This window comes from Capsicum annuum, chromosome 1 (assembly GCF_002878395.1).
Source record: "Capsicum annuum cultivar UCD-10X-F1 chromosome 1, UCD10Xv1.1, whole genome shotgun sequence".
Taxonomy (NCBI): Eukaryota; Viridiplantae; Streptophyta; class Magnoliopsida; order Solanales; family Solanaceae; genus Capsicum; species Capsicum annuum.
In genome coordinates, this window is record NC_061111.1 from 118,682,890 (window position 1) to 118,706,222 (window position 23,333).

Consider the following 23,333-nt stretch of genomic DNA (forward strand, 5'->3'; position numbering starts at 1 on the left):
CTGTGTAGACATGTACAGAGGATGTCACAATCCTTAAACAAATCAATAAACCCTCCCATACTCAGTTGTCAGAACAAAAGTAGCATGCCTAGATAACTTATTAAATCAAGCCTCATACAATAAAACGTTCATGGATCCCTTCTCTCACCTAGAGAACTAATCTCTCAAATGATCCCTAAAGTTGTGAGGCATGTACTTCTCTGAGAATATCTTAGAGAACTGGGTGCATGTCAAAGGGGGAGATCCAGTTGTCATGGAATCCAGATGGTGTGTCTACACCAATATCGAGCTACAAAGTCTAATTGAAAAGTAGCGTAATCCAAAAAATGAGTCTCAATAAGTCCCAAATTCTGGATTATATCCTCACAAGCAATCACAAACACATATTCATCCTTGCTTGGTGCACCAGAAAACCTAGGCGGAGCGAATCTTAAGAATCTTCCCAATATTTTCTGCACCTGACATTACAGGTTGGACAACTGTTGGGTGAGCAAATACTGGCATAGGAGGGACCTGAACTGTGAGAGCTGCAGCTATAGGTTGTGCCTCCACCTCAACACCACTTTGATCTATAGAATGTGCACTATAAAACAATGCACCACTAACTAATCCTAAAAGCTAAACAAAAGAATCCCTACAAACTAAAGAATAAATAAATCTCGATGGAATCTGGGCTAGTCCCTAGCCTACCATTGGTTGTGGTGGTAGAATCTCGGGCTTAGGAGAGGGAATATGGTCTAGGGAAGGCCCCTATCTTGGACCCTAGATAGGGACACATCTAATGGTTGTCCATGACCTCTAAGTCATCCACAAACAATGATAAGATTCCTAGGCTCAGTCTTGGGACCCTCATCTCATGTAGCAGTAGCACATTCCCTAGCAACCTGCAAAACATTAAGCCCAAATGAATACCTTAGAAACCAACTCAAACTCTTAGCATAAACGGAGTGAGAGAAGTGAAGAACTCTGAAGTATGTCCTATAGCCTCCCAAAGATAAGAAACAGACGTCATAATTTTGATCTTTTGGAATCTACTAGACATTTTCTCTTATACCAATAAAAAAGATAAAACCTAGGCTCTGGTACAATTTGTCATGGCCTAAGTAATGAGTCATGGTGGCACCTACTCTATCCTACCAGTAGATAGGTGGAACCATAGTCCTAAGCTAGATGTAATAGGCTACATTAGTGGAAAATAGCCAAAAATCTAGAAATCCACTACTACAGACGAATAGAAATAATACAGTCATAAGGTCTAATAGATAGACAAGAAAACAACAACCATCCAAAGACTCAGTAATATTGATGCAAGAGCTACAATAAATGAACTATGAGTACAAAATAATTAACTAAAATTTTAATTGAAGATGAAAGACAATACATGAATAAATAGAATGAAAAAGGGTACCAATTCACCCAATTTGAGTTGAGGTTCATGCAATTCCAAGCCAAAATTCATACTATTTGGGGAAACCCATGTTCCTCATTCCAACCATTTAATTAAAGTACCAATTCAGTACCAAAAACACCAATATAAAATAGGGATAATTAATTCAAAGCCCGAGACAAGTAATTAAATCAATAACAACCAAAACCCCTAAACCTAATTTCAAAACTCACCACTTAAATCACATGAAAATCCATTAAATCAATGCCATAGTAAAAAAAATTAAAGTTTGGGGAAGAGAGACATTCTTGAAACACATAGAATTCAAAGTTACTTTAAATTTTGGAGCCCAAATGATGAAAACACAGTGAAACCCTTAAGCTTTCCTGGTTGGAGAGTTAAAGAAGAATAAAATAGAGTTTTTTCTTTGAAAGCTAAAGGAAAATAGTCACTTTTATGTTTATAAAGTCGTGGAAAAGGTAAAAATCCAAAATCTCCTGACCTCTAAGTGAAAAAATTGGACGAAAATTACACCTTGGCGTGGCATGCCATTATTGTAGAGGTTATCTTCAATGCCCCTCTAATATTACGGAGGGTAACTCCTCTAACACAGTGATAACGAGGAGGTTTATTGCCATGAAATTCCAAATAGCCCTGAACCCTTTTCAAAAATTCCAAAACCATCCCAAATTACCCTTTTAGCATCCCTAAACATAACTCAAGTTAACAATCGATATTATGAACATGAGAAGGTCAAAAATAAGTTGATCAAAATTTTAAGGCCCTTACCTTATCTCTCTCCCCTTAGGATTATTCATCCCCGAATGATGACTTAGGAAACTTTTTGCATGGGAATAGAAAGAATACACCAAAATCAAATGACAAACTTGGATAATATCAATAGGAAAATGATACTCATACTTGAAGCACTTTCATCCAACTCGAGGAACAAGAATGTATATTTGGCCTTCATATTTTCCTAGCTTCCGGTGTGGCCTATTCTACATTTTGGTTTTTCCAAATAAGCTTCACTAAAGCTACATCTTAGTCGTCAATCTATGAACTTCCCTATCAAATATCTCAATCGAGACTTTCTCATAAAATAATGAATCTGTAACACTAATATCCTCAACAGGCACTACCAAGGAAGGATCACCCATACTCATTTTCCTTATGAACGCATGAAACACGAGATGAATAAAACCCAAACTCATAAAAAAGTCTAACTCATAAGAAACATTCACAATTTTCCTCAAAATTAGATACATACCAGCAAAAGGACTTAATTTCTCGTTCTTCCAAAACCTCATGACTCCTTTCATAGAAGATATCTTCAAGAATACCCAATCATTAACCTTGAACTCTAATTCTCTTTGCCTCACATCTGTATAATACTTTTGGTGACTTTGAGAAATCTTAAGTCTTTTTTTAGTCACCTTTACCTTCTTCATGGCCAAATAACCTGGTCTCACCAACATCAACCATCCAATAGGACACCTACACCTCCTACCATAAAGAGCATTAAAAGGAGCCATCTTAATGTGTGAGTGATAACTATTGTTGTATACAAAATCAATAAGAGGCATGTGATCAACTCAACCTCCCTTAACATCAATCACGCAGGCCTTTAGAATATCCAACAAAGTTTGAATTGTATGCACCACTTGTTGATTAGTTTGAGAGTGGAAAATGGTGTTAAGGTTCACTTATGTACCTAAACCTTTCTAAAGAAAATGCCAAAAGTATGATAAAAATTACGTACCTCGGTCTGAAATGATGGACAATAGCATACCATGCAACTTTTCAATCTCCTGAATGAACAACTTTCCATAATCTTCTCTTGAGTAGTTAGCTTACAAGTAACATATGAGAGGACTTGGTCATTCTATGGATAATAACCCAAATTTAATCATACTCATTGCAAAACCATGGAAGACCTACCATGAAATTTATATTAATCATCTCACACTTTGACATGGTCAACTCTATCTCTATAGATATGCCACCTAGCCTCAATTGCTGAACCTTAACTTGCTGACAAACTATACACTTAGCCACAAAATTTTCTATATCCCTCTTCCTATTGTTCCACTTATAGATCTCCTTCAAGTCGTGGTACATTTCAGTTAAACCCAAATAAATAATATACCTTGGCTCATGAGCCTCAGTCAGAATCCTTTTCTTCAACCCGCCAATATTTGGAACATACAACCTATCTTGGTACCTTAGAATACTATCTTCCTTAATATTGAATGTCATAACCTTTTGTTGACCCACATCATCCCTAATCTACATAATTATAGGGTCTAAATCATGCTTCTCCTTTACCCTAGAACCAAGAGATGATTTAAAGACTTTTTGTACAATGACTCCCCCATCCTCAAAATCCAAAAGACAAAATCCCAAATTAGTAAATCTATTAATGTCATTCTCTAACCCTCTTTTCTTCTTATCCATAAGTGATAAGCTCTCCATAAATAACATGCTAAGACCATTAATAATAATGTTATCTTTACCTAAATGGTATTTAATACTCATATCATAATACTAGAGCAATTCAAGCCACCTTCTTTGTTAGAGATTCAACTCTTTCAAAGTACACGCATACTATAAGCTCATATAATCCAAATAGATATCCATATTAACCCACACAGATAATGGTGCCAAATCTTCAAAGCAAAAACTATAGCTGCCAACTCTACATTAAGAGTCAGATAGATCATCTCATGAATTTTAAGCTGCCTAGAAACATAGGACACAACCTTACTATGCTGCATCAACATACAACCCAGTCCCACACGGGCCGCATCACAAAACACAACAAAACCATCAGTACTCTCAGGTAAGGTCAACAATGTTGAAGAAATTAGCTTATCCTTTAACTTATCAAAACAAACCTCACAAGCATCAAACCTTAAAAACTTAGCCTTCTTATGAGTCAAACCTTATCAACGGAGTAGCAATAGAAGAGAAACTCTCCACAAACCTCTTATTATACCCGACCAAGCCCAAGAAACTCCAAATGTTGATCGAAGTTGTGGGTCTAGGCCATCTCTTCAACACTTCAACTTTTTTTAGATCCACCTTGATTCCTTGACTAGAAAAAACATGTCTAAAAAAAGTCAAAAAATTCAACCAAAACTCATACTTAAAAATTTTTGTATACAACTTTTTTTCTTAAAGGTCTGTAATACATTTTGGAAGTGATTGCCATGATCCTCCTTACTCTTATAATACACCATGATGTAAATTAAGAAAAATATCACAAACAAGCTCAAAAATTGTACGAAAACCCAATTCATAAGATCCATAAAATTAGCCAAAGCATTAGTCAACCCAAATGATGTCACCAAAAACTAATATTGACCATACCAGGTTTGGAAGTAGTCTTGGGGATATCAACCTCCCTAATTTTAAACTGATGATAGCCCTAACGTAGATTAATTTTAGAGGAACATCTAGCACCTTGAAGCTAATAAAAAAGGTCACTAATCCTAGGAAGAGGGTACTTATTCTTCATAGCCACCTTGTTCAGCTAACGATAGTTAAAACACATCTGAAAAGACCCATCTTTATTTCACATAAAAAGTGTAGAAGAACCCCATAGAGAAACACTAGAATAAATGAACACTTTATCAACAAGATCCTTTAATTAATCCTTTAAATCTTTTCATTCCACCAGAGCTATTCTATAAGGAGGAATAGAAATAGGATGAGTATCTAGCAGAAGATTAATCCCAAAATCTATTTTCCTATCGGGAGAATTCCTAGAAAGATCATGGGAAAAACTTCAGGAAATTCATTAACCATAGGAATATATTCTAATAAAGAAATTTTTGAGCAGAATCCTTAACCCAAATTAGATGATATAGATACCCTTTTTAAATTAATTTTTGCACTCTAAGATAGGAAATAAACCTTTCTTTGGGTAATCAGATACTTTTTTCCAATTCTAATACCAGTTAATTAGGAAAGTAAAAAGTAACCTTTTGTGTCCTACAATCCAGAGAAGTATAGCATGAGTAAATCCAATCCATCCCTAAGATAAAATTGAAATCCACCATATCCAACTCTACCAAGTCCACCAATATCTCTCTATGGAAGATAGATAATACAAAACCCTCAAAGATTTTTCTAGAAACTATAGAATGACCTACCGGAGTAGACACTAAAAAGGGATGAGAAATATTTTTAGGACCAAAACCAAAATACATAGCGACATAAGGTGTCACACATAAAAGGGTAGAACCTATTTCAAAGAAATAATAAACATTATGGGAAAAGAGATGTAACATATTGGCAATAATATCAAGAGATGCCTCAAATTCCTGATGAGTAGCAAGTGTATAAAAGAAATTCCAGCCAGTGCTAGTACAAGAATTAGTATCCTTTAATGCAGGATCTGAAGATGTGGAAATCAAAATTTTTTAGACCGAGTGGCAACTCTAGCTAAAAGAAAATGTCATTGTATGTAATGCAACTAACCAAAATTATAACACTGATTTCTCCCCTTCTGATAATAACCATAGTAAAGTTTCCTATAAAATTAGAAGGAGGATAATGTAGGGCTGTGTGACACCCCAGATTTTTGCCTTTGAAAATTTTAAGTTTTGAGATTATTGCCCCAGCTTTGACGTACCTAACAAGTCATGAAAACTCTATACGAGTTGTATTTCCCTAATCATTGGGTGACCAGTGTAGGTACCAAAGTTTATATCCTGGGTATGATTAAGGCTAAATGAGTCATAGTGAGGTATTACGAGTTATAATATGGGATTCATAGTCTCACTAGTATAGTGGTCACTTATTTTTGTTGTGGCTATGACTGTACCCTTTGAGTCATAATATTGGACTATGAGGTGTATGGTACACCTTATAGGGCCAATAGAAGGGGTGCTTGGGGACACTGCCCAGACTCTAGTCAAGGGGAAGACTCATACTCAGTCATTATGAGTCGTAAGATGACCCATACTACTGGGTGATAAATTTTTTGTGTTTCTATTAAGGGAACTTTGGCCAATTCCCTCTTCCCCACTTAGATCCCACATCTATAAAACACTAAAAAAAGGTTATTTTCATCCTTTATCATAGCAAAAAATTCATTAGTAGTCATAAATACCTATGTGATGAACAAGCTAAGTTTTTTCAAGGTTGATCATTTAGAGATTCCAAGTTGTGATTTTTATCTTTACTTGTGATACTTTCAGGCATGTACCTCTTCTATTAAACTTGTAATACTTGAAGCATGTCTTTAAATAGTTATTTATATGGATTTTAAATTGGGTTGAGGGTTTTTGAAGGATAGTTACTTGATTTAAATTCACATATTTATAATGTAGGTATTAATTTTTTATTTATATATTTTAAAACCTATTAGAGTGCATGGGTAGGGTAAATGGGATGGGGGTTGATGTATTCCCCCATATGGATGAATGTGGTTTAGAAATTTGGTTTGGAAATTGTGTTCCATCTCCCCACTTGCATAATTGTATTTAAGAATATGGTTAATCACATAATTTGGCATATTTCCCTAAACTATTGCATTGCATAACTAATTAAATCAATAAAAAGGGGTTTTAAAGGCTTTGTTGGCCATGTATTTTATTTTAAACTAGATTTAATTAACAAAGGGGGTTATGGGATTCCCCCAATTGAATTTAATTAATGAAGAAGGTTGTGGTATTCCCCTAGGTTGATAGAATTAGTATGGAATAATTATAAACTTGCAAGCATAACAATATGATGATAGCTGTGGTTTATGCCTTAGGTTAGATGGATAGCTTATGTGGATCTTTTTAAAATTAGGCTTAAAGGGTGTTATGTAGCTTGTTGTGGAAGGTGGAGGACCTGAAGGGATCGATACTAGAAACCACGTTCACTAGTGTAGGGGTCTTTATGACCATATGCATGGTTCATACTTATAGATATATATTTTAGATTGGCTGGGGTTGAGGTATTCCTTATTTCAACAATGGATTTTCCTAGTTCATGCAGCTAACATGCACTAGGACAATTTTAGAAGAGGGAGTTGAACTCATATAGCCATGAATGCCCTTAGGACGGTTAGAGCTACATAACCCAGGTTAATAATTTTATATTTCATGCTAAACCTTATTCCTTATCATAGAATCTTATATATATATATATGTATTTATGTATGTATGTGAACATGTACACTGATTTTGGACTCAATTTTTAGTTGGCATTATTTTATCCCTACCCTGAGTTACATTCTAGCACTCACCATAATAATCATCTTCGGATGTTGTATCCCTATATAAAATAGGGAACGGAGACACTTCTACCTTTCTTATGTAGTGATTAGGTAATTCAAGGATCAATTGTTTGTTATCTTGAAGTGGTGAGCTTCCATACCTCAGAACCCTCATTTTATGTTGTAGTTTTATTTTGTTTTAGATTATTCCTTTTGGATACTTTTGGTTATGGTCGGGGGCATGTCCCGACATAGGTTGTTATTGGATTTTTGAGGCTTTGGGGATTATTGTGGATTGGGATGGATGTTAAAATTCTTAGATTTCTTTATGAGTTAATTGAGTTCCATATCTTATTATATGTTTGGAACTTAGCTTTATCTGTTTATATGATTAGAATTCATTCTTTACTAGCTGTATTGTGCTGTTATTGGCTAGGGTACAGAGGGTGTTCTTTGGTCCTTGGTGGACTTGATATACCTAAAATGGCCAAGCCCCGGCTGGGTCATAAAAAAGATGGTATCATAGCCTAGGTTCAAGGACAATTAGGTATCAATAAGTTGGTGTCAAGTAGAGTTACTTTTACGTGTGTGTAATATGCCACATTTATAAAAGATAGGCTTGGGGCATTTAGAAATGTTTCCTCTTTCTTGTAATCTATTTTTGGGCTATAGTTTCTAAAGTCTTGAAATCTCCTTTAATTCTATTTGTTTCCTTTTTAGATTATGCCTCCTTGAAGATCTGATGCTCATGGAAACTCTTTTATCCCACCTAAGAATAATATGGATGGAACTTTTCCTAATTTTGAAGTACAAACTTGGTCTAGGGGCCATGCTCATGACTATCCATGTAGAGTTTCACCAGTCCCTACCAGTCCTCCTCAGGATTCTTGGGTTGATATGCATGCCCCACCACACCAAGAGAATAATTCTAATATTGAATTTCATTTATCTATTCATATATGGACTCAAATGGTGATTTCTAATTCTTTCAGCCTAATCATGTTACTTTTATTGCTCAAGCTTCTGAGATTACTAGAGTTGGCCAGTTTATGATGTTTAATTATCTAGCCTTTATAGTCTCTTGGGTTAAGGAGGATACTCAGGGTTTTATTGATGAAATAAAGATAATATTCATAGTGATGCATGCTTTTAATATGGAGTGTGTAGAGTTTTCTGCATATTATTTAAAGGATGTGGTATACTAGTGGTATGAGGATTTCAACAGTCAGGGTGACAATCCTGAGTAGGCTATGTGGGAGGAAATTTTTTGTGCCTTTCTTGATTGCTTCTTTCTGCAAGAGTTAAGGAAGGCTAAAACTTAGTAATTTGTGAACTTGTAGTAGGGAAGGATGACTGTAAAGGAATATGCCTTGAAGTTTTATCAGTTGTCTTATTATGCTCTAGAGTTGGTGTCAAGCATGAGGGAAAGAATAAGGAATTTTTTTTCAATTTTGTCTCCTGACCTGGCATTAGAGTGTAAGGCGGTGATGTTGAATAATGATACAAATACCTCTTGACTCGTGGTGTATATACAGTAGGTTAAAGATGAAAAAAAGCAAGCAAAAATGGGAGAGAGGCAGAATAGAAAGTTTAGGTATTTTGAGTAGGGTGGAGGTCAGCAATACAGTGGTAGAGATAGTAGGTAGTTGGGCAAGAAAAAGATTTAAGGAAATTTTGGTTCCTATTCTACAACTAGTGCTTCATATCCTAAGCTGTCAGGAACTCATTGCTTTTATGCTGACAGTGGGTTTAAGATCCAGGGTGCCCAGATCTAGGCTAATGAAGTATAGTCAGGTCTATCATATCCTTCTTTTAGATTCTATGGGAAGTTGCACCATTGTTTCTATGATTAGGGGAGAAATAAATATTTTATATCTGGCCAGCCTAGTTATTTTCAGAGGAATTTTGTAGAAAGTGTTGCTATTGGAGCTAATAAGGTTTTGGTTTCTACTTTTTCAGCTCTTGTGCTAAAGGGATTTCTCATAACGCCACTGGTCGAAAGCTCTTTATGATCTTTCCACGTATTAGGAATCTGAAGTATCTCCTGATGTTTTTATTAGTATGTTACAGTTTTTTCGTGGTGTATACTATTTATTTCGTTAATAGTCTACCCTTTCCTATGTCACCTATTATGTGGCTGTTCATTTTGGTTTTAGTCCTAAGATTATTCTTGATCCCTTCTTTGTGTCTACCCTAGTAGATGATTTTTTTATTACTAGAAAGGGCTATAAGGGTTGTATGTTATCTATTGGTAATAGGAGACATTAGTGAATTTGACTAAATTTGATATGGTAGACTATGATGTGATCTTAGAGATGGATTAACTTTATTCATGCTAGGCTTCTCGAGATTGTCGGACCGCTAAGGTCAACTTCTAATTCCCAAATAAATCGATAAGGGAATAAGACGAATGTTCCTTAGTTCCTATGGTAAGGTTCATTTCATATAATAAAGATACAAAGTTGATTTCCCAAGGCTGTTTGTACCATCTAGTTTAAGTTAGAGATTTAAGGTTTGAGGTTCCCTCTCTATAATCTATCCCTATTGTAAATGAATTTCCTGATATGTTTTCTAATGATCTTCCTGATATTTCTCTTGATAGCGAAATAGACTTTGGGATTGATCTTCTACTAGATACTTATCCTATCTCTATTCTTCCATATAGAATGGCTTCGAGTGAGTTGAAAGAACTTAAGAAGAAGTAAAGGATATTCTTGGTAAGGGTTTTATCCATCCTATTGATTCTCTGTAGGGTGCTTCTATTTTCTATCTGCATAAAAGGGAGGGTTCCCTTCAGATGTGTCTAGATTATCGGCAACTAAATAAAGTGACGATGAAGAATATGTACCCACTTTCTAAAAATGATGATCTCTTTGTCCAACTTCAAAGTGCTTCGTACTTTTCTAAGATGATCTTCAATCGGGTTATCATCAGTTGAAGATTAGGGAGGTGGATATCCTTAGTATGGCCTTCCAGACTCGAAATGGTCATTATAACTTTCTAGTGTAGTCATTTAGGTAGACTAATGTTCCAGCTGTATTTATGGATCTTATGAATCGGGTATTCAGAAAGTTCTTACATTTATTCATGATGGTATTTATCGATGACATCTTAGTGTATTCTAAGTATTGGTTCTGGTTGAATGTAATAAACCTCTATTGGTCATATTATTTCTAGTGAGGGGATTATGGTTGATCCATAGGAAGTTGAAGCGGTTAAGAAGTGTCCTAGGCCCGCGACTCCAACCAACATTTTGAGCTTCTTGGTTTTAGCCAGGTATTATTGGGGATTTATGGATAGTTTTTCATCTATTGCTGCTCTGCTGACTAAGTTGACTTAGAAAAAGGTAAAGTTTTTATGGTCCAATGCTTTTGAGGATAGCTTTAAGAAACTGGAGGATAAGTTGACATCTTTAGTTATGACCTTGCTCGAGGGTACTGATGGATTTTCTTATCTATTATGATGCAACATATATTGTACTAGGTTATGTCTTGATGTAGCATGGTTAGTTTATGGCCTATGCTTCTAGGTAGTTGAAATTTCATGAAAAGTATTACCCAACACATGATTTAGAATTGGTGGTTGTTGTGTTTTCTTTACAGATTTGGCGTCATTCATTTTATGGGGTTCATCTTTATACCTATTTAGATCATTAAAGCTTACACATGTGTTAACTCGGAATGATTTGAATCTAAGGCAAATGAGATGGCTGGAGTTGCTCAAGGACTATCACATAAGTCTTCATTACCATCTCAGTAAAGCTAATGTGGTTGTTGTTACTCTTAGCAGGTTTTCCAAAGGTAGATTATCCTATTTGGACGAGGAGAAGTATGGATTAGTGAAGGACATTCAATTGTTGGTTAATTTTGGAGTTCGTCTTTTAGATTATGAGGAACCAATAAAAGGATCTTAAGAATTAATGAGGAATTAAGAAAGAAAACAATGAGAAAAGAGTAAAACAACTCACAAGATTTTATTCAAACTTTAACTGAAAACATTACAAGAGAGATTAGGCAGGCGAAATATTTCTAGTGTGCAAAATTTTTCTGATGCCTTCTCTAGTATTACAACAAGTCTTATATTGACAAGAGTGAAAGAGAAAATACATCTAAAGTGTACAAGTGTAAGGCTAAGATTAATCCTTAGAGAAAATACATCTAAAGTGTACAAGTGTAAAGCTAAGATTAATCCTTAGCTGCCGACAGTCTTCAAGTGCTGATGCTTTCGCTTTTAGAAAAGCTGGATGATGCTTTTTTTAAAAGCTGGTTGTTGAATGCTTTATCCTTTTGCTTTTGGAAAATCGTTGGTCCTAGAGATTCCAATTAGGAACAGTAGAATGCCCTTTCAAAAAAGTAATTCCGGTTCTTTGAACCTCTACCTCTTTGAAGGGTCATTTCCCTATTTTTAATAGGGGTCCAGATAGGTCATAGCTATTCCTTTAGGATTTAGCATATCATCGTTATCATCACTACTTCCCATGGAGAAAGCCTCTTCTAGAAGTTGTAACACTTTTTCTTCATTCGTTTCCTGGCTTTCCATATCCTGCAAAGGCTTCTTTAATTTTTCTTTTAGTGTCTTCTTATTCTGTAAAGCACTGGTTGAGGAAGACTTCGTTTTCCCTTTGTCTGGAGTTTTTGGTGCTACTGGCTTGGAAGTCCAGCCTTTGACCTTTATCTCTTTGAATAAATATTTGATACGGTCTTGTTCTCCTTTAGTGAAATTCCAAGAGATAATGTAAGAAACTCGCTTCTTGATGAAGAACTTGCACATCTGAATATGCTCTAGGTAGGTTACACACCCTTCATTTGAACAGAAATCGAAGAATCGATTAATGAACTATTGGGGAAGGATTTCTTTGATTCCTCCAAAACATATCCACCATTCATATAACCATCTAGAAATAATGGCATCTACCATAGCTGAACAATATTTAATAAACTAGGTGTGTCCTGGTCTGACATATAAAAAATTGAACCATCCCGACTTGTAGTCGTACCAATTATAATTTTGCGGCTTATGAGGCATGGATAATGCAATTGGAGAATGCAGGTGATCTGTAAACTAGTTGAAAGGGGTTAATACCCTCTTGATAGTTAACCTAGAATAATCAATGTATTTCGAATTCCTTTCATTCATAGAAAGCTCGACTTCAATCGAATTGGTGTCTACAAGGATGGCTTCGTAATATCTCCTTGTTTAGAGTGGATTCTCAGTATCCACAAAATTTTTATCATTATAGACCGGCTTGATTAGCTGATCTAATGGGTATCCTTCATACTCTTTGTCTAAAGCAAAAATTGGCATTACCTAAGTGGTAATGAATTTGAATTCTTTCTTGATGGGAGGAGTTGGTGTTGTCTTGGCCGCTGTGGGGTCTACAGCTTGTGTGAAGGTTTTAGGAACCTTCATAGCGTAACTCTACTTTGACTGAACAGATGACCTCGATGATTGCCCTTTATCAAAAGGCTTGTTTGTCTTCAAATCTACCAATCTAGTTGGCATTGGTGGAGGGAGCTTTGGATATTCTGCCAAAGCTGCGTATTTGTTCTGAAACTATGACTGTAGTTTTGTTTTCAATGTAGTTCTCTGAGGGACGGATGGTCTCAAGGGGTTTGATGATGCGGACGGAAGATCAAATGGTCTAGCCATTTTGGTTTGTTCCTGTTTACTTCCTACTGGGATTTTCCCCAGTATGGTGGGTCTTATTTTGGTCCTGTAAGAATTCTCTTGTTAGAAAATCAAGAAGGGAATTATTTTCTCCTTTGATAAATTCAATTTGAAAATCAAAGCTAGATAGGACAGCTTGCCATCTAGCAAATATTTGGTTTGAAACCAGATTTTTAACATCCTTTGGTAAAATCTCTTTAGCAGATTTGCAATCCACTCATAGTAAAAATTCTTTATTAATAAGATCATCTCGGAATTTGGTGATACATAGCACTATAGATAAAACATCCTTTTTAACAGTGCTGTAATTTCTTTGAGCGGAATTCCATATTCCAGACATAAATCTGACTAATTGTTCAGAAGAACTAGCATCAACCTTTTATTTCAAGATACCTTCATATCCGATATCAGAAGTATTAGTTTCAACAATCATAAAGGCTCCAGGGTGGGGAATTCCTAAGCAAGGAAGGCTTTTGACTAATTCCTTTATCTTAATGACATCATTAGTTTGATCAGAGCTCCAAGGAACTGGGGTCTTTTTAAGTCTTTTGTAAAGAGGTTCACAGACTTGTCTAATGTTAGGGATGAAGTCTGCTACATAGTTAAGACTTCCTAAAAACCTTTGAAGTTGGGTTTTATCACTAATTTCATTAGGGAATTTGGTGTTTATAACTACCTTGATAAAGATCATGCCCTAAGAATCTTATAGAAGTCTGAAAGAGCTTCATTTTCTTTGTACTTATAACTAAATCATTAAGCTTAATAATCTTAAAGAAAGTGTTGAGATGTTTAAAATGAGAATCAATATTCTCTGAGAAAATAAGAACATTATCAATATATACAATCGACATATGACTATAAGGATTGAAGATATTATTTATGATGTTTTGAAACTCTGATGGAGCATTTTTATGACCGAATGGTAAGACATTCCATTCATAATGTCCAAAAGGGACATTGAAGGCTGTCTTGTATTTAACCTTTTCAGCAATTTGAATCTGCCAGAATCCTGACTTCATATCGAACTTACTGTAAAGGTTGGCTTTTAAATTTCTTTTTAAGAGATCCCTTTTGTTAGGAATCGGATGTCTGATCCATTTTAAAACTGCATTCAAAGGCTTGTAATTTATTACGATCCTGGGAGTTCCTCGCTCCTTTTCTACACTGTTATTTACATAAAAGGCAGAGCAACTCCAAGAAGAGTTAGAGGTTTTGATAATTCCATTTTTTCATAAATGGTTTATCTCATTTTTGCAGATCTCTATTATTTCTTGGTTTATTTGAATGGGCCTAGCCTTAGTAAGAATAGCCTGTTCGTTAAAACCAGTAATGTATGGAAGTTCTACTAAATGTCTTTTTCTTTCCCAAAAGGCATTAGGAAATTCAGAACAAATTTCTTCTTCGAAAGTCTTTTAAAGATTGGCAATTTTATTTACCATCTCTAGGGTTTTCAAAATTTGTTCAATTTTCTTTATTTGAATTTCTTGTTTAAGAAAATAAATGTGTGAACAAAGTCTGTTAATTTTAAGAACAATTCTTTCTTTAATAAGGTTGCCTTCTTCTTGTGAGAGGGTCCTTAATAAGGGCAAGAACAGATTTTGATTTAAAATCGTTGTGCAAATTACATCAAAATCACTAATGTAAGGTCGAATTTGATTGACAAAAGGCATTCCTAGAATGATATCTTCGATGATACCTTTAGTGGTGATTAAATCATTAACAAGACAAGTGCCATTATTACAGACATGAGCTTTAGAAAGCTTATAATCGATTTTCATCTTTTCTCCTGTGGCGGAGTATAGATGAGATGTGTTTTTTTGTAGATACTTGGTGGGTATAAGTCCCTTGACAATGCAATTGCTATCGGCTCCAGTATCAAAGAGGGCGACTCTGTTAAGAATGGAGAGGATAGATTCATGAAACCAAAATCTTGGCAGAAGGTTCCTAGCCCATATTTGGAAGTTCAGTCCTTCTTAAGTTACTTTTTAAGCTTAAGGTCGGTGCAGAGGTCTATCCCCCACGGTGGTAATGAAGCTTATTATATCCCCATAAGTTAAAATTCCATAAGGGATTTTTCCCTCGAATCTATCTTTGATTTTGGTCCTAACCTTATTGCGAACAAAGGAGGGAGACCATTAATAAAACATTCTTTCCAGAAGTCATTGTTACAGTCAGGTCAAATTATGATTTTGACCAAAAAGATGTCTTTGTACCATCTAAAGTCAGCCAAGTCCTTGCAGGTGAGATTGTTAAGGATTTCTAAACTCTTATCTTGAAATAATTTGGGTTCTTCTATAAAATGTCTAGCTATATGATATAAGAGAGTGGCACAGGTGTCTTCTTTTGAGACCTGTTTGAGACTTTCTTTTCCATTTTCACTTTTGACAACGACTGTTTCCATAGACGTGGCCTCATAAATAAGGCTCTTAATGTCATCTGTGAAGTAATTGTCCCACCAGTGTTTTATCATACCACTAAATCCTATTATAATCATTGTAGCTACCTCTTTATCAGAAGCTCCTCTAATCTTATAAGTTTTGATGGCAATGCCTATTTCATGGAGTTTGTTATAGATTTGGTGTTCATCCAAACCATCAACATTCCATTTAGTTATTCCTCTACCATCATGGTTGGAAGTGAAGAGGTAAGGGTTTTCTTCAAACAGGATGTCTGGAGGAGAGGGTCTTTTGTAATAGTTTTTCTTAGTGGAAAAATGTTCATTGGTGAGTTTGGAAAGAGAGTTCTTTTCCTTTTGGTTGCTGGACTCAGTTTTCCCCTTTTTAGAAATTTTGAATTTGGAGAGCTTCTCATTGATTTGTTCTAAGATTTTCCCAGAAACCTTAAAGTCGTCGCTGAGAGTAGGGAATTTCTCCTTTTGAAATTCAGGGATTTTAAAGCTAGGATTGGTAGTTAGACTAGGACCTGGAATACTTTTCTCAGGAGTGGGAGAGCTAAAAGGAATTTTTGTGCTTTTAGCATTATCAATTTGATGTGAGATAGTATGAAGGACCTGATTCGTATAGTTGTTTTGTTCAACTATCCGATCTAGGTCTCTGTTGACAGGGGCTGATAGGGGTCTATCGTGCTTCTTCTTGAAGGGAGAAGCATTGAGAATTTCATTGGAATGGGGAATTTTTATTCCTTCAAGGGGAGGAGTAACTGATTCAATTACTTTGTTACTCTGAGTATACCATTTATTAATGATAACTTGAAGGGATTCATTTTGGTTTTCTGTTCTTCTAGTGAATTCAAACCACCTAAAGAATTCGATGTCGCATCGAAGTCTTTTCATATCAGCTATCCAGAGTTTGCCAAACTCTTTTTGCTGCTCTTTAGAATAGGTACTAGTGTACCATTTTCTTTTTATTGCATCTTTTAGAACGTACCAGAGGACCTCGAGATCTTTGAGGTCTGGGATGTACTCATCCTGGGATTTGATGACCTCTAATCCTGGGTCAAGTAGGCTATGTGAGAGGAATTTTTTTGTGCCTTTCTTGATTGCTTCTTTCTGCAAGAATTAAGGAAGGCTAAAACTTAGCAATTTGTGAACTTGTAGAAGGGAAGGATGACTATAAAGGAATATTCCTTGAAGTTTTATCAGTTGTCTTACTATGCTCTAGAGTTGGTGTCTAGCATGAGGGAAAGAATAAGGAATTTTGTTTCAATTTTGTCTCCTAACCTGGCACTAGAGTGTAAGGCGGTGATGTTGAACAATGATATGAATACCTCTTGACTCGTGGTGTATATGCAGTAGGTTAAAGATAAAAAAAAGCAAGCAAAAATAGGAGAGAGGCAAAATAAAAAGTTTAGGTATTTTGAGTAGGGTGGAGGTCAGCAATACAGTTGTAGAGATAGTAGGCAGTTGGGCAAGAAAAAGATTTAAGGAAATTTTGGTTCCTATTCTACAACTAGTGCTTCATATCCTAAGCCGTCGGGCACTCATTGCTTTTATGCTGATAGTGGGTTTAAGATCCAGGGTGCCCAGATCCAGGCTAATGAAGCGTAGTCAGGTCTATCATATCCTTCTTTTATATTCTATGGATAGTTGCACCATTGTTTCTATGATTAGGGGAGAAATAAATATTTTATATGTGGCCAGCCTAGTTATTTTCAGCGGAATTTTTTTGCAGAAAGTGTTGCTATTGGAGCTAATAAGGTTTAGGTTTCTACTTTTTTAGCTCTTACGCTAAAGGGATTTCTCATAACGCCACTGGTCGAAAGATCTTTATGATCTTTCCATGCATTAGGAATCTGAAGTATCTCCTGATGTTTTTACTAATATGTTACATTTTTTTCGTGGTGTATAATATTTATTTCGTCAATAGTCTACCCTTTCCTATTTCACCCCTTATGTGGTTGTTCATTTTGGTTTTAGTCCTAAAAGTATTCTTGATCCCTTCTTTGTGTCTACACTAGTAGGTGATTTTTTTATTACTAGAAAAGGCTATAAGGGTTGTATGTTATCTATTGGTGATAGGAGACATTAGTGAATCTGACTAAATTTGATATGGTAGACTATGATGTGATCTTAGAGATGGATTAACTTTATTCGTGCTTGGCTTCTCAAGATTGTTGGACCGATAAGGTCAATTTCTAATTCCCAAATGAACCGGTAAGGGAATAAGAGGAATGTTCCTTAGTTCCTATGGTAAGGTTCATTTCATATATTAAAAATACAAAGTTGATTTCCCAGGGCCGTTTGTACCATCTAGTTTGGGTTAGAGATTCTAGGTTTGAGGTTCCCTCTCTATAATCTATCCCTATTGTAAATTAATTTCCTCATACATTTTCTAATGATCTTCCTACTATTTTTCTTGATTGCAAAATAGACTTTGGGATTTATCTTCTACAAGACACTCATCCTATCTCTATTCTTCCTTATAAAATTGCTCCGAGTGAGTTGAAAGAACTTAAGAAGAAATAAAGGATATTCTAGATAAGGGTTTTATCCATCCTATTGATTCTCTGTAGGGTGCTCCTATTCTCTTTATGCATAAGAGGGAGGGTTCTCTTCAGATGTGTATAGATTATTGGCAACTAAATAAGGTGACGATGAAGAATATGTACCCACTTTCTAAAAATGATGATCTCTTTGTCCAACTTCAAAGTGCTACGTACTTTTCTAAGATGATCTTCAATCGGGTTATCATCAGTTGAAGATTAGGGAGGCGGATATCCTTAGTATGGCCTTCCAGACCCGATATGGTCATTACAACTTTCTGGTGAAGTCATTTGGGTTGTCTAATGTTCCAGCTGTATTTATGGATCTTATGAATCGAGTATTCAGAAAGTTCTTGCATTTATTCATAATGGTATTAATCGATGACATCTTAGTGTATTCTAAGTGTTGGTTCTGGTTGAATTTAATGACCTCTATTGGTCATATTATTTCTAGTGAGGGGATTATGGTGGATCCATAGGAAGTTGAAGCGGTTAAGAAGTGTCCTAGACCCGCGACTCCAACCAATATTTTAAGCTTCTTGGTTTTAGCCAGGTATTATTGGAGATTTATGGATAGTTTTTCATCTATTGCTGCTCTGCTGACTAAGTTGACTTAGAAAAAGGTAAAGTTTTTATGGTCCAATGCTTTTGAGGATAGCTTTAAGAAACTGGAGGATAAGTTGACATCTTTGTTTATGACCCTGCTCGAAGGTACTGATGGATTTTTTTAATCTATTATGATGCAACATATATGGTACTAGGTTGTGCCTTGATGTAGCCTGGTTAGTTTATGGCCTATGATTCTAGGCAGTTCAAATTTCATGAAAAGTATTACCCGACACATGATTTAGAATTGGCGGTTGTTGTGTTTTCTTTACAGATTTGGCATCATTCATTTTATGGGGTTCATCTTTATGCCTATTCCGATCATTAAAGCTTACAACATGTGTTAACTAAGAATGATTTGAATCTAAGGCAAATGAGATGGCTTGAGTTGCCCAAGGACAATGACATAAGTCTTCATTACCATCTCGGTAAAGCTAATGTGGTTGTTGTTACTCTTAGCAGGTTTTCCAAAAATAGCTTATCCCATGTAGATGTGGAGAAGTATGGATTAGTGAAGGACATTCAATTGTTGGTTAATTTTGGAGTTCATCTTTTATATTATGAGGATTTAGGTTTGGTTGTACAATATGTAGTAAAGTCATATCTTTGTGCAGAGGTGAAGGAAAAAAAAGCTTTTGACCCTATCTTAATGGAGATTAAAGCTAATATGTGTAAACAACAGGTCATAGAATTTGCGATTGGTTGAGATGTTATCTTATGATATCAAGGTAGATTATGTGTTCCTGATATTGATGGACTGTGGGAAAGAGTTTTGTATGAGACTCATGAGTCAAGGTATAAATTTCATTTGGGATCGACAAAGATCAATCATGACCTGGAGGAAATTTATTTGGGGAACAACATAAATAAGGATGTGTTTAACTTCGTGGCTGATTGTATAGTATGCCAGCAATCGTAGGTTGAGCACTTGAGGCCTAGAGGAATATTCCAAAAGGTTATGTTGACTATCTGGAAGTGGTAGGTGATCCATATGGACTTTGTTACTAGTTCTCCGCAGTCTTGAAATTAGTATGATTAGATTTGGGTCATCGTGGACAGGATGGCTAAGTCAGCTCACTTCTTGCCTGTGAGGACTACTTACATTGGATAGAATTATGTGAGGTTGTTCATATAGCAGATCATCAAGTTTCATTGTATACACATTTCTATTATTTCGAATTGAGGTACGCAATTCTCTTCTTGCTTTTGGCATTTATTTCAGCAAGGCTTAGGAACACGGGTGAACCTTAACACCGCATTTCACCCTTAAACAGATGGACAAGTGGAAAGGATTATTCAAACATTGGAAGATATGCTAAGGGTCTATTTCATTGACTTTGGTGGTAATTTTATGAATCATTCACCTCTCATCGAGTTCGCACATAAGAACATTTATCACTCAAGTAATTGTATGTCTCTTTTTGAGGATCTTTACGGTAAGACCTGTAGATATATTATTAGATGGTTTGAGTCTAGTGAAACTAGGTTTTTGGTTTAGATTTGGTTTACCAAGCTATACGGAAGGTGAAGGTGATTAGAAATAGACTTAGATCACTCAGACTTGCAAAAATTCCTATACAGATATAAGGAGAAGAGAGGTAGAGTTTGATGTTCGTCACTGGGTGTTCTTGAAGATATCTCCTATAAAGGGAGTGATAAAATTTAGGGAAAAGAGAAGCTCATCCCCCGATATGTGGGTCCATACTTGATTTTAAGGAGAGTGGGTAATGTTGCATATCAGTTAGATTTACCTTTGAGTTTGGGTCCGGTTTATCTAGTTTTTCATGTTTCAATGTTGAAAAATTTTGTGGGTTATTCTTCTTTGGATGTGCCTATTGAGAGTGTTGGTATTTTAGATTCCTTGTCTAATGAGAAAATTCCATTGAAGATTTTGGATAAACAAGTCCATCATTTGAGGACTAAGGATGTGACTTCGATAAAGGTTCTATGGAGGAATCAAAAGATTGAAGATGCTACTTGGAAGCTAAAGAGGACACGAAGTTCAGATATCTGTTCTTGTTTCTCAAATTAGATAATTGAGCTTAAGGTATATGTCTTTCCTATATTCTTTGTTTTCTAAGTTTGGTAAGGAAAATTGTGGTTATATTTGGGTCTTACAATCATGCTAAGGGATGCCTTGACTCAACATTCAGGGATGACTGATCCCAGGGTGGTAATGTAACACCCTATATTTTTGCCTCTGAAAATTTCCAAGGTTTTAGCTTACTGCCCCAGCTATGAATAACCCAACGAGTTGTGAAGACTCTATGTGAGTTGTAGTGCCCCAATCGTAGGGTGACCAGTGTAGCTACAAAAGTTTTTGTCCTTGGTAAAATTTTTACCGTACGAATTGTGGTGAGATATTACTATTCATAATGTGGGATTCATAGTCCCACTAGTGTTGTATTCCCTTGATTCTTTTGTGTCTAAGACTGAACCCTATGAGTCATAATGTTGTACTACGAGTCTATGGTACAACTCATAGGGTAAATAGTCGGGGTTCCTTGAGATACTACCCAGACTATGAGTCAAGAGGCCGACTCACAGTCAGTCGTTATGAGTCGTAAGGTGACTCGTAATGACTAAGTGATAATTTTTTAGTATTTATATGAAGGGCACTTTGGTCAATTCCTTCTTTCCCCACTTAGAACCCACGTCTATAAAACACCAAAAAGGGTTTATTTTCATCATTTATCAAATCAAACGAGTCTTAAACACTCACAAATCCCTGAGTGAAGAACAAGTTAAGGTTTCTTAAGGTTGTTCATTTAGAGATTCCAAGTGGTTATTTCTCTCCATAATTGTGATACTTTAAGGCATGTACCTTTTCTATTAAAATTTTTTCAACTTAAAGCATGTGTTTAAATGGTTATTCATACGGATTTATATATGGAGTTTGAATTGGGTTGAGATTTTTGGAAGGATTGTTACTTGATTTAAATTATGATGGTTTTAATGCAAGTGTTTACGTTTTATTTATGTATTTTGAAACTCGTTGGGGTGCATCGATATGTTGAATGGGATGGGGGGTCGAGGTTTTCCCCAAAATTGATGATTTTGATTTGTATAATTGGATTTAAAAATATGGTTAATAACATGATTTGACTTACTTCCCTAAAATTTTCATTACATATTTGGTTAAATGGATATAAAGGGTTTTGAAGGGCTTATTGTCCATGTTTTTTATTTTAAACTAGATTTAATGAACAAAAGGGGGTCGTGGCATTCCCCCAACTGAATTTAATAAACAAAAGGGGTCATGGTATTTCCCTAGGTTGATGGAATTGGTATGGCGTAATTATAAGCTTGCAAGCAAAATAATATGAAGATACCTGTGGTTGATGCCTTAACGGATAATTCCTTAGATAAATGGATAAGTTATGTGAAACTTATTTTAATTGGGCTTAAAGGGGGTTGGTAGCTCACCATGGAAGGTAAAGATCTCAGGGGGAGGGAGGGGCTGATACCACAAACCAAATTTGATTGTATAGGGGTCTTTATGACTGTGTGCATGGTTAACACATATATATTTGATTGGATAGAGTCGAGGTATTCCCTAGATCCTCCTTGGATTTTCCTAGTTCATGCGGCTAACACGAAGTAAGGAAAATTTCAACATGACTATCTAAACCCATATTGCCCGTGGGTGCCCTTAAGATGGTTGGAGCTACACAACCCAGGTTAATTATTTTAAATTTTCTGTTAAACTTTGTTCCCTTTCCCAACATCTTATATATATGTGTGTGTGTGTTTGTGTGAACATGTACACTGAGTTTGGATTGAATTTTGGGTTGGCATTATTTTATCCCTACCTTGAGTTACATACTAGCGCTCGCCCCACTAACCATCTTCAAATCTTTTATCCCCATTCGATGCAGGGAACAAAGACACTTCTTCTTTTCCTGCATAGTGAATAAGAGATTCTTGGATCAACCGTGAGTCAGCTTGAAGTGGCGAGCTTTCCTATCTTAGAAGACCCTCATATTATGTTTTGGTTTCATATTTTTTTGGACCACTCTTTTTGAAAACTTTTGGCTATGGTAGGGGGCATGTCCCGACTTAGGTTGTTCTTGTATTTTAGAGGATTTGTGGATTACAGTGGATTGTGATGGATATTAAAGTTCTTGGATTTGTTTATGAGTTATTTGAATTGCCTATATTGTTATATGTTTGGAACTTAGCTCTATCTTGTTATATGTTTGGAAGTCATCCTATACTAGTTTTATTGTGTCCCAATTGTTTAGGGTATAAGGGTGGTCTCTGGTCCTCGGTAGACTTGAGATAATGGTCATGGTCAGGACCTGGTTTGGGTCGTGATAGGTAGACTGAGATACACTAGCTTGGGAATGGGCAACTTGTATCTTAGGACCACCACTAGCCCTAGAGGGACGATTGTTCGAAGGCTTAGGATAAGAAGCACTGGTAGACGAATAATAAGTACCCCAGTTCTTGTCCTTGGTCCACTATCTACCATCTTTCACACTAATCTACTAACCCCCAGCCTACTCTGAATACCTA

At 35.8% G+C, this 23,333-nt stretch overlaps 1 long non-coding RNA gene across 1 annotated transcript in view; it reads left to right on the forward strand.

Annotated features, from left to right (window-relative positions):
* The window catches only part of LOC107878006, a 46,558-nt gene extending 23,576 nt beyond the window's left edge, over positions 1-22,982 (forward strand). The window contains exon 2 of the long non-coding RNA XR_007052424.1: positions 22,694-22,982. This is a non-coding gene — a long non-coding RNA (uncharacterized LOC107878006). The remainder of the gene's footprint in view (positions 1-22,693) is intronic.
* The last annotated feature ends 351 nt before the right edge of the window (positions 22,983-23,333 follow it).